The sequence below is a fragment of the Melospiza melodia genome, chromosome 15 (assembly GCF_035770615.1).
Source record: "Melospiza melodia melodia isolate bMelMel2 chromosome 15, bMelMel2.pri, whole genome shotgun sequence".
Taxonomy (NCBI): Eukaryota; Metazoa; Chordata; class Aves; order Passeriformes; family Passerellidae; genus Melospiza; species Melospiza melodia.
This window is the reverse complement of record NC_086208.1, coordinates 12,658,284-12,670,382: the sequence shown is the minus strand read 5'-3', so window position 1 is coordinate 12,670,382 and position 12,099 is coordinate 12,658,284. Positions and strand designations below refer to the sequence as shown.

The following is a 12,099-nucleotide window of genomic DNA, read 5'->3' as shown; positions in this document are numbered from 1 at the left end:
TTACTAAGATTCCTCTAGTGATATCTAAAGCTTTAGCAAAAGAAATAACAAGCCACTGTAGCAGAAGCAAACATAAGAGGAGGCAAAGGAAAAGGTCCTCTGTGTTAGCAGATAGATTAAATGGATTTGGGAGAAGCGAGGACAAATCAGAAGAAACCTCCTTCAGAAAAATTGTGCTCATATTTTCTAAAGAGGTACATGAATAGATAGTCCTTAAAGCCATGAAAATGAGTTGTGCTGGGGAATGAAGGTGATGGGAGCATTAATATATGAAAGCAGAGCTGAGTAATGCAGGTCAAGGAGAACAAACACCGTTCCAGTTGTGACGTTACAGAAGAGGAAGTAACGTTCACTGATTACCTCTCACCAGTCAGCCACACATCATCAAATCACTGGCACAGCTGGGAAAAACCTTTCACCTGGCTCTTTCAGCTTGGACTAGCATCTCCTAATTGTTTGGAGTTATTTTGGATTTCTCTGTCAAAGCAAAATCATGCCTGGTAGAATGAAGTTGTTTCATGAAGAACATCCCACTGAATATCAGGCTCCCCATGCTTCAGGCAATCCTGTGCCCTACTCAACATTTGTGCACTCTTAAAAATAAAAACTGTTGTGATCAACTTAAGGTGGACCAATAGCCTCCAACTCCTTCTCTACAGTGGTCCACAGAAAACAGGCTTTTGTTTTCAGCTGCTGGCTCAGAATCACTTTTGACTTCTTCAGCTGATTTCAAAGCCAAGGATGCCCTTCTCTGGGTGGTTAACACCTTAGCCATTCCTCTGATTAGACACTTCCCTTTTAATCCTTATCCTACTTGACTTCAGCAAGGTTTTTTAGCCTATCAGTACCTAGATCCTCAAATCAGAAAGCTGAACACAATTCAATATTATGCTTTTCATTCACAGTGGAACAACATGTACTTGTAATTTTTAAATGCATCCTTTATTCTACCCCAAGAATAAACCTGGCCATCTCGTTTGGGAATTTTCTTCCTCAGAGACAGCTTGACTACTGGCTTTTTTAAAATGCAAATGGCATGAAACTTTGTGTTCCCTATTTTCCTAGAGTTTGTTTGCCTCTTCTGAGCTATGGCAGCTTTTGACTGTACCAAACACAGTGATTCTGAATGCCCCCAAAACCCCATTTACTCCAGCATTATTGTCAATGAGTTTTCTCTTTTCAGCACATGAGAACTGATGAATGTCACCCGCAACTTGAGTAAGATCACATTTGAACATTCTGCTGCTCCCCCTTGACATCTGACGCCACAGCTTCACATTTGTTGCACCATGTGTTGCTGGTCAGTAAGTCCTGGCAGGAGGTGTCTGTCTTGTTCACTGTTTGCATTTCCCTTGTATTGGCACTGCTGTTCTGCCAGCTGCTGTGCTGGTCACTCCCAGCTGCAGAACAATCAGTTGGCCTTTTCCTGAACACTGAGGATGTTGTGCCCTACTATTCTGCGTTTATATTTCCAATGATGAGATGAAATTTGACACAAAGAAAGCAGTCCGAGAACAACCAGAGGGAATTAATTCAAGATTTTAAAAAAATCATATTAAAAAGAGATGATCACGGAGAGGCTGGGAGGAATGCAATCATCACTCCCTGCAGCTCCTTATGATTACTGCCAAGGCCATGAAAGTGCTCCAAATAATGTTGTGATGAATGCTGTGATACCCACATGCAATGCAGGTCATCTTCTGCTCATGCAACCTGGCATTTGGAAAACCTATTGCATCAGCAAAAGCAGCCAAGACTGAATAATCTCGACCAAAATAGCTGTAAAGCTATGCTAGCACTTCCATGCTGGTTGCACCAGCATTTTCTAGTGTTGATCCAAGCTCTGATATTCAAAACAAACAAACAAATAAGGTGTTTTCTTCCCTTTTAGGGCTTTTTCCAGGTTTATGGGTCTACCTACTCAGCTCTAAATGTGGGGGATGGCAAGCTCTTAGCAATGAGAAGCCTCTGCTTTGATTTTATCTTTGCTGAAATCTTTGTGTCCCCTTGCAATGCTTTCCTCTGCTCAAAAAAAAAGACTCCAAATTTTAAATCTCTTCAGAGTATCCCTAGGAAATCAATGATCCTGATGGGCCCATTTCAGCTCAGTATATTCTGTGATTTTATGAAATGGAAATGTGTTTTACCCAGCCTCAGCTTCTCTGGCTGCGCGACTGCACACTCGTCCTTCCCTCCTCCAAAACTCTCTGCAAGCTCCACTCACCTCCTGGCAGCTACTCCAGCCCTGGCCCGCTCCTCTCCCCTATCCACAGATAAAATTCTCCTTTTTTTGGCTTGTTTCATGTCTCTGGAATCCTGTACTCCCCATCTGCTCCCATCAAGTCACTCAGCATCCTTAAATCCCACCTTTAAAACCTCCCTGCATGGTATGGTATGGGCTGTGACAAGCAGGGAAAATAAATTAAAAAAAAAAAAAAAAAAAGTAGCTATATCCATATATATCGGGTGTGAGGTGTCCATATAAAGAAGCAGCAGTGGATTGTCTGAGAGCCCCACAAGGAGAGAAGAAAACACAAACAAGAAGGTGACATTATAGATAACAAGAGACTCCAAGGGCACCGCAGGGCACAGAAGGCGAGGGGCCTGTGAGGGACTGACCCCACACAGCGCCCTGAGCCCCGCCAGGAGACACCTTCCCCTTCACGGACCTGAAGGGCAGAGGGCGCATCTACGGGTATTTTACAGCAAAATGAATTTATTTGTGGGGCAGGAGCGCGGCCGCCGCCGCCCCAGCAGCCGCTGCCCGCTCGCCCTCCCGCCGCCGCGTTCGCCTCAGGTCACCCCTGCGGGCGGGCGCTGTCCCTTTAAATAGCATTCCGTGGTTCACGTCGCCGCCGTCGCCGTGTAATAATTACTCGCGGGCCGTGGCGCCGCCTCCCGCTCCCCGCGGCCTCCCTGCCTGGGCTCCGCCAATCAGCGCCCGCCCGCGTCACTCCGAGGGCAACGAAACACGGAGAAAGGGGAAAAAAAAGTTTGGTGAGGAGCGAGCGGGGCCGGCGGGCACGGCGGGCCCGGCGCAGGTGAGGGAGCGCGGCGGGGCCGGGGCGGCCGGGCCGGGGCTGCGGCGGCGGCTCCGCACCGCGACGGGGCGGGGGGACGGCGGCCGACCGCCCACCGGCCCCGGCGTGCGGCGGAGGGGCTGTGGGGAGGGTTCACCCTTCGTGCCCCCGACCCCCGCACGCAGCGGGCGAGGGGCTGCGGGGCGAGGGGCTGCGGGGCGGCGGCGGGCGCGGGGCCCGCGGCTCTTTCTCTGCCTTTTTTGGTGGTTCCGTCCTGCTCTCCCCACCCCCGTCGGCGGCTGCGTGCGCAGGAGCCATCCCGGGGCAGAGGTGTTTGTACTCGTGTCCTTGGGTGGAAGGGAGAGGCAGAGCCGGCCCTCGGCCAGCGCGGCGCCCGCCGGGCCCGGCCCCGCGCCCTCCGCACGGCCCGCGGGGTTCCGGCTGCCCTGGCCGCCCCTCGGTTCCACCAGCCCGGAGCGGGCCCCGCTGCCCCTCGGGTGAGCCCGGTGCGGCGGCTTTGGCTGCTGTGGGGATGAGGTGCTCACAGGGAATCACCGTGCGCTTTGTGTTGTACCGCTCTTCTAGTTGAACCAAGGGTTAATGTTTGCAAAGTCTGTCGTACTTTGGCGTTTTGCTTCATGAAAAGTTAGTGTTGTTGTTTTGATGTTCGCCCTGGAAGCCCGTGAGATTTAACCCAACTTGCCTCCTAGGCTTTGCCAAAAGCCTGGAATGATAGATAAAGGGTGTGAACATCCACTCGTGTTTCCACAGGATGTTAGGATTAGGTAACCTTAGAAAATGAAAAGGGCAGTTACCTTACTGCTAATAACAACAGCAGCAACAACGAAATATAGAAGCTTCCACCGTATGTGCTGGTGTAATGTGGAGGCATTCAGCAAAACCGTGGTGGTTTCTTCACCCCCTGCATGGCTTGCCTTCAAGTGCACCGTTGTGTTCTGAAGTCCATTCCCGGGTGTTTGTCCAGGCTTGTCCTATAATAGGTGTCATTGCATAAGAGTTACAGGGAGCAAAGAGCGTGCCGAGCTTCTTTCACTCTTCTAAGGTTCTGTGCTCACATCTTAACTGTGCCAAACTCTGCACTGAATAGAGAAGGGCGCAGCTTGGTAAGCTGCCCTGTGAACTTCAGCGAAAGGAAAAAAAAAAAAAAAAAAGAAGAAGAAATTATTCTCTTCTTCCTCCTACTTACAAGAAAACGTTTTTGTTTGTCTTGTGTCATCTTAATTTTTTGCACAGAGGGCTAATCCTCTTCTGAACTGTGGCTGATGGTAAGTCAACAATTGAGGAAGTAAATATGTCAATTCATGCCTTTGTCTCTTTCCTGTCTGTCCTGTAACTTTTACAGCTTTACTCTTTGAATTTTATCTGATTTTTGTAGTGCTGAGGTACCTGTTCTTTACTATCAACAAACTTAGAAAAAGGGGATTGGGTCTTTTCTGATCTGTCTTGTATTTTTCAGGCCAAAATAAATGCATTATGGGAGGATTTTTGTTCCTTATGGTACTGAATGACAAAGTCTCTGACATGTTAGTGGCCTAATTCCTTGGGTTTATTACTTTGCAGATAGAGAAGAAGATATTCTTCACTAGTGGGAAAACTGTCTCCTGTATATATTCATGGAATACCTTTTAAAATGTTTGTCTTAAAAACCTGTGAATCATGTTAAATTTATTTTAATCTGTTACTATTTAACTTCTTGACTAATCATGAATTTATGGCAAAAATTAACAGAGTTGTATATGACATAGTATCCTCACAGGAGTGTCATTGAAGAATGTAAGTTTACATTTCAACTTCTTGTTACTGCGTGGTCTCAGATGGCACATTCAAAACCTTACACAAACAGCTTGAAAGAGATAGTGGCAAGTTATCAGAGGGAGAGTAACATTAACACAAACTACTGAAAAGTTGCTATGGTTACAGATAAAGGTAATCCCTGTTTCTGTGAAAGTGTGTCGTTTTGTAACAGCTATATTAATCAGTCTGATTTCTGAGAAAATTGGAAGTATACAAACTTCTGGCTCCATTTTCTTGGCAGTTAATTGCTATGCAGCTTTTTTTTTTTTTTTTTTTTTACTGAATGGGCTGTGACTGGTATTCAAGATACATCATTTGACCTACAAAGATTATTATAGATTACCTATAAATGCACTTGGACCATGCTGAATTCAATGGAAACTGTAGTGTGCTTATTTTTGCTCCACCCAAGAGATACCTGATATCAAGGAAGTGTCTTTTAAAATGTCTAGATCCTTTTTCAAGGACTTTGGCTGAGGCAAGTGATGTGGCCCTCTGTCACCAGAGACCTTGGCTATGCAGCTGTACAAGATAAAATTCTGTGTTCTGATTTAAAAAAAGGAAAGAGAAAACATGCAACCAAATCACACACCCTGCCAAAAACTCCAACAAGCACCCCAAAGCAAATCCATATGGCAGCTGCTGAGAAGTTAAAACCTGTTAGGGGTATCCAGCTTTGTAGGCCAGGATGCCACAGGGCAGGGACAAATGTTTCTGTTAAGGGCTTTTTGCCTATATAGAAAGAGTTGGGGTGTAACATGCTGGAACTTTAATAATATCTCAAGTCAGCTAAGCTTTGAGATAGCTGCTGAAACAATCCAGTGGGATGTGTCTGTCTGGTGTGTCTGTGCTGCTGTCCAGACAGCTCAGCAGAGCTCTCTGTGTTTACCACATGCACCTCTTTGTTGTTTCCAGATCTGATTGTTGCAGTGCAGTAGTACGTCTGGGATTGAAAGCAGCAAGAGGAATCTCAGAAGTTCAAGATTACTGAAATCTCATCAGTCTGGTATGTTGTTCTCTTCAAAGTCCTGGAATAGCAAATAGAATTCTTTGTACGTGAGGGCCTCCTTAGTTCCAGCTAAGGATAAGTTTCCTGCTAGGTTTTGGGACCTTGGCTTTTCATCAGCAGTTTCATTCTCGGGAAGCAATGTGCTGCTAAGAACTATGAGCTGTGTATTGTTGGGCTTCTGTAGAAGATTGTTTTTGGTGGTGGTGTTTGAAGCAGGACAATGAACCCAAGCTCTGGGGACCTTCAGTCAACATACACTCTGAACTTGTTTTCATCTTGCTTATCCAGCTTGGAAATTCCAGGTACTTTTGCAGACTTTCAAAACTAAAACTAAAGTCACGCTGGAAAGGAGCAGACTTTGCAGACTGATGTATTGAAGAATGCATAATATGAAAAGGAATGTTTGTCTCTTCACATAGGGATTTTTTCCCACTGCCTTTACGTAGACATGGCACTCATGAAATAATGGGTTTTTTTAGGTTTGATAAAAAAAAATTTATAATGTCTCAGTCATTTCTCAAATGCCAAAGTTCTGAAATTCCTATGCTAATGTACTTTTAAAATTGATATATTTTCAGAAATACACAGCAAGTTTGGGAACTATTGTTTATAAATAGGGTTACAGCATCTGAGGGTGTGAAAGGCATGGGAAGTTAAATATTACTTTGAAAGCTGTCTGTAGTAATAAGAAAAGCTAAAAGTCTGAACTATAATAATAATAATAAAAAATTAAAAATTCAGCATGCTGTAGTGCAGACAACATTGACAACCAGAGGGTAAAGTCCTTTTCTCCAATGCCAGTTCAGTGTGTGTATGCAGCAGATCAGTTTCTTTGCTACTTATTAACATGTACAGAATCCAGGAGATGTGATGGATTCAGGACTGAAAACCAGGTGCAAAATAGTGAAGAAAGCTCTTGTGGTTCACACTGATCTGCTGGGGCCTGGATTGAGTAACAGTTTCTTCATCTAATCCCTGAACAGCCATCACATGTGGCTTTTGATCACTACTATTCTTGTCTCTGTTTGAACTGGTGACTTACAGGTGGAGGGCTCTGTTCCTGATCTCTTGAGCTGTCAAGTCTCCCAAAGTTGCTGTCTTGTGTGTGTGTGAGATTACAGAACAAATGGCCTTTTAGCTGCTGCATGATTACCGTAGTCAAATGAGAGTCAGGTGCTCTTTTACTGTCCAAGTGCAAAGTTGGGTGGCAGCAAACTGATTTTTTTTTTTTTAACACTGCTGTGAAATCTTTCTTGCTTAGTCTTCTTGCAGCTGCTATCTGCTGTTTTCCTTTTTTCTGCTTTGCTACAGATATTTTAATAGTAGCAAAGGCTTAATTTGAGCCTGAACCTTAAAATGTGCTTGTGCCATTTTTCCAGAATGTGTGTGTGTTTAGAGGGAAAATAGATGGCTTCTTTCAGAAAGTGAAAATTAGGCTTTATAATCCAGTTTTACTGTTTCCTTCAGCATGGAATAATGATTCGAATAGCAATTTTTTAATGCATGGATTCCCAATATTTAGATTCAGATATGTTTACCTGTGAATTCTAGTCCAGTGACCTAAGGGTCAGCCATGAATCTAGTTTGGATACTCCACAGATGATGTGGGCATCTTCACTCTTATGAGGATAGCAAATAACTCTTGGGGATTTCTTATTAGGACAGTTATGGTGTGGGTGTGTTTGGGTTTTAAATGAGGTGAGGTAAGAAAATCTGGGAGCCCAGTGCTGAGTTTGCTTTGCCATCCCCTTCTGCTCTGGGTAAGCCACACTCCTGCTCATCAGGGGCTTCTGCCAGCTCAGAGACTGAAGGCAGGTGGAAGGGGCTGATTAGCACCAGAGCTGGTTTCAGGAGCTGGCCAGACTGCAGGGCTTGTGGGGGGAAGAGGTGGGGAGGAAAAGGGATGGAACATCTCCCCTGTAGTGATAAGAGCTGCTAGTTGCCTGTGTGACAGAAACATGAGCTCAAGTGTGGGATGTTTGATGATAAAAATTATTTTTCACTGCCTTTACAAGGTGGTGAGACTGCTGTGGTAGCAAACAGAGCTGGAGACTTTTGGAGTAGTATATTTTATTTGGGTTTTTTTCCCCTCTTCTTTTAAAGTACCCCAACAACAATGTTGACTATAGGGTTCTCCTGTCTTCTAGCACTTGGCAGTTTGGTTGCTATCATTTGTGACTTGTGCTGCTGTTTCTATGGGCCTAAAGTTAATGTGCTCTGAATTGAAGCTTTCCAAGGTTGATTTCTGAGATACTTGAGGGACGCTTCATTGGTTTGTTTTGTTTGTGTGAACTGTGTTCTTGGTTTTGATTGCTTAGATAAGGGTTGATCAAAAAACGTGTCATGCATGTATGAGTTATGCTCAGGGGACCCCAGATCAGCTTCCAGCAGGGCACTAGATTCAGGTGCAAGGATTAAGGTCTGGTTCTTTCAGTTTATATTTTAGGTATTGTGTGTAAGTTATGTGAATATTGTTAATTCTGTTCTTGTAGTGTTTCATACATATCAGCTTATAACCAGTTGCTGCTTTTCAGTTGCACTTGGGTTTTTGGCATGATAGGTTGCTTTAAAATAGGTAACACAAAATGTGCAATTTCATCGTTTTAGCAGAAGTAAATGTCCCTCCTGAAGGTGTTTTTTATGCTCTCTTTGGTGTATCACAGCTCAAGGGAGCACTTAGCTGTAAATATTTTCCTGATGCTGTGCAGTATTTGCAGTAAAGCAGTGTGCTGGACTGCCTTGGACTTCATTAATCTGTATTAGGGAAGTTAAAACTTCCCTGTTTTGTGGTAATGGCAGTGGGTGAAGGGAAGGCAGGCAGTTCCAGCACTGGGAAAGGTGACAAGAACCAGAAACAAGTTTTTCCTCTCTGCCTTTGCACAGGACAAAAACAACCCCGGTGTGCTTGTGCTGACAAGTGCTTTATCTTCCTCTGGCTTAGTATTTTTAGATATTTTACACTAAACACGTGAAAATACTTTATGTAAGGCAGCCTTGCTACCCAGATAAGTCTTGTGTAACTATGATGATGCTTGTAGGTGCAGGAGGGAACACTGACTGTGTTCTGCCTCTTCCCTGTGTTGCTTGTTAGGATGGGGCAAGGTTCGTTTTGAACCAGGTGTCCTATCTGCACTTGTGAAATATTTGTTAAGCCTTGTTTTGTTTTTACTCATCTTTTCAGTGGATAATTGTGTTTGCACGAAGGAAAAAGAACCACTTTTAGATTAAAAGTCAGGTTTTGGTGTGGTGCCGAGAGGAAGCTGTGCCGTGAGAAACGCTGCTGTCATAACGTGACCAGGATTTTGCAAATTTGTTCAGCCAAGTGAAGCCTGAATAAGCACAAAAAGTTTCTGGCAGAAGCCGTGGTACCTTGTGGGATGGAGACAGTCACTTCCTGCGGAGCTCCTGCTGACTCATGCTTTAAATGGGTGGAAGTCTTTGGAAGCGGCGACCCGATGTATTTTTAGCCGGGGTTACTAATTTATATCGTGTGCTCGGCCTCCCGGGGTAACTCCAGTCACCCTTAAAGCGCGGATGGGCTCCAAACCCACAGCTAATTTTATCCCAGAAGTGGAGCAGGCGGCAGTTGTGTAATTGCCGCGGGAGAAGCGTTCCCAGCCCGCTCGGGTGTTATCCTCTCTGCCAGCCCCGAGGTCCCGTTCGGGAGCGAGGTGCCGGGAGGGGTGGGAGTCCCACAGGGACCGGGGTCCGTCCCGGGCATCGTTCCCGGGGTGCGCCCGCCCGCGGCTCGGGTTTGTCACGGCGGCAGCGGGACACGGTCCCTTTAAGAGCGCGCGCCCTGGGTGCCCGAGCCCGCCCAGCCTAACCTGCTAGCGAGGAAAAGTTCTTTGCTTGACTGGCAGCCCGTCCCGCCAATCAGCGGGCGCGGCACGGCCGGCGGGGCGGGCCTCCGCCGGCTCGGCCAATAGGAGCGGGAGGGCGGGCCCCGTGCCCACGGTAGGTTGCGCCGAAGTGCAGCTCCAAGTGAAGTTAATCTGGGGTGAAGCGAACAGAAAATTGTGGAGATCGTGTTGGTAGGAATTTTGCCCTTCTAATCGCGTCGTGTGGCGTCGTTCCGCCCTCCGGGGCAGCGGAGTTCATGTGCGTGGGGCTTTCCTTCGTCGTTCCGCTCTCTAATGATGGCAGGATATTAACATTTATGCAGGGAAGCAGAACAAAAGGGCTCTTTAGACAGGAAATAAGGTGCTGAGAGACTCAAACTTGACCGAGTTTCTTTTGTCATCTCTCGCCTTGCACCGGGTGTTCTGGCGTGGAAGAATCGAGCGGTTCCCCATTATCTTATGGAGAAATGTTAATTCTAAAATAGCGAGGATAATGCTGCTGTTTTGGAGTTACACAATGTTACAGGAAGAGAGCTCGATTTTAACTCTAACTTCCCTGATTCTGATGAGATTGGAGGTAACTAATTATGACAGCTGCTGTGGGATTATTCAGTGATAGCATTTGCTCCAAGTCATTTGTCTTAAATTGTCCTTTGTTGTATCACTGAAGGCTGCTGTGCTGTTGTCTGTGCGTTTGTTCTTGATGAGAAGAACGTCTCGCAGGTCTTTAGCATTTAGAACAAAGATATGTAAAAACTATGTAAAACATGGCAATTTTTTCCTCAATTTTAACCAGTTTTGTAGGGTGTCTGGGTCTGATTACAAACACAGGCAGGAAAAATGAAGTGTTACTGCTCTGTTGTGCAGCTATTACCCTTCCAGCTAAGGATGGGGGGGGAAAGGGGTAGACGATTTTCTTTTTCCTTTGGAATTGGTCTGAATCCCTTTGAAAACCTGTATTGCCTAATGGTAGCAGGTGTTTTATTTGAGGGAAGATTATTTTCAGTTTCTGCACCAGTTATATCATATATGGTATTTTTAGTGCCACTTTGTGCATCTGAAAGGGCTTCAGGAACAGGAAAAGTCTGAATTGGCATGGGATAGGGTGAGAGGGAGGAGAGCAGGAAGTGGCGAGGCAGGAAACAGGGGGGTTCTAATGGGAATGAAGACTTTCTTTTAATTGTCACCCTTTCTGTATTAGATGAGGCCACATACAGAACAAAGCTTTCAGATTGGGAAATCTATTTTCTCACTTCCCTGAATACTTCCTGTTTTTATAAAATCACTTGTGTTGATACACAGCTGCTCCTGGGAATTGGAAAGAAATACTCATGTCCCCAATACTTGTTGAGTCTAAGAAGTTTGATGGGTTTTGTGTGATTAGTCATGGTGATAGAAGAATGGATGTGAGAAATTGAGCAACAGTCTTTCAAATGACTGTGGAAAGCAATTGCTTAGACCTTTACTGAATGTAAACAAGTGTTATTTTCAAAGTATACCTCATTCTTTCAGTTTTACATTGAGGCATTCTGTTTTCTCCCAAAATGCTGGGTATAGATTGCTTTTTTTGTGTATATATATCAGTGTCTTGACACACTGGTGTCTTGCCATGGGCCAGTGGTTTATAGATCTGAATTATTAATTTGCTCCTGCTGTCTTTATCTGTTTATGCCATTTTTAAATGTCCTGAATTGTGTTTAAACTTTAAAAATACTGTTTTAGAGTGGGCCATGACTATATATGGTCTTTTAGCTGACAGCTGAGGTAGGTTTCTTGTACTGGCTTTAAGACAAGGATACATAAGTGTTTAATACCTGGATATTAATTTCTTTACTTCCATGTGATGCTAGGCCTAAGTGTCTGGATCAGGTGTGTGAGGTGAGGGCAAGAAGAATACTAGAGTTAGCTGGAATGTCTCTAAACTGATGAGTATGTATATTAGAATTACTAAAACTAAAGCAAGCCAACTAAAGTATTTTTGTTCTATTAAATATTACATTTAGCCAAAAACTGGTTTCATTTAGAACCAGATAAAGCTGAATACATGAGGAACTTGGTTCCTGTTGCTTGATGACTGAGCAGCCATGTTTCTGAGTCCCCTCTGGCCCCCAACTTAGGGAGGATGTATTATCTGGGACCAGTTTTGCTGATTTATTCAACACAGGAGTGAAATGCTCAACCCTCTTGCCACATGTATACAGTTCTAATGCAGGCTGTTTGTAGAAAGCAAATCTGCCCTAAAGGATAAACATAGCACTTTGCTGGCACAGCTGTACAACTTCTGTATTCAGGCTACAGCAAATGTTTCTTGCCTGCATTCAAAGCCGTTGCTGGCAGGACCCGTGTTGTCCCTGCACAACCATTGGTTGTTCCAGCATTTCTTGTCCATAAAACCTTCTCCTGCACATGCTCC

At 44.9% G+C, this 12,099-nt stretch overlaps 1 protein-coding gene across 2 annotated transcripts in view; it reads left to right on the top strand.

The window, feature by feature from the left end:
• The first annotated feature begins 2,905 nt into the window (after positions 1-2,905).
• Positions 2,906-12,099, top strand: part of ZFAND6 (zinc finger AN1-type containing 6) — a 36,352-nt gene continuing 27,158 nt past the window's right edge. Inside the window, exons 1-2 of one of the 2 annotated variants that reach the window (XM_063169839.1) lie at positions 2,906-3,041; positions 5,751-5,841. The gene's annotated coding sequence lies outside the window, so the exon portion shown is untranslated. Of the gene's footprint in view, positions 3,042-5,750; positions 5,842-9,787; positions 9,879-12,099 lie in introns of those variants that run through there. The other variant, XM_063169840.1, reaches the window with a different exon arrangement.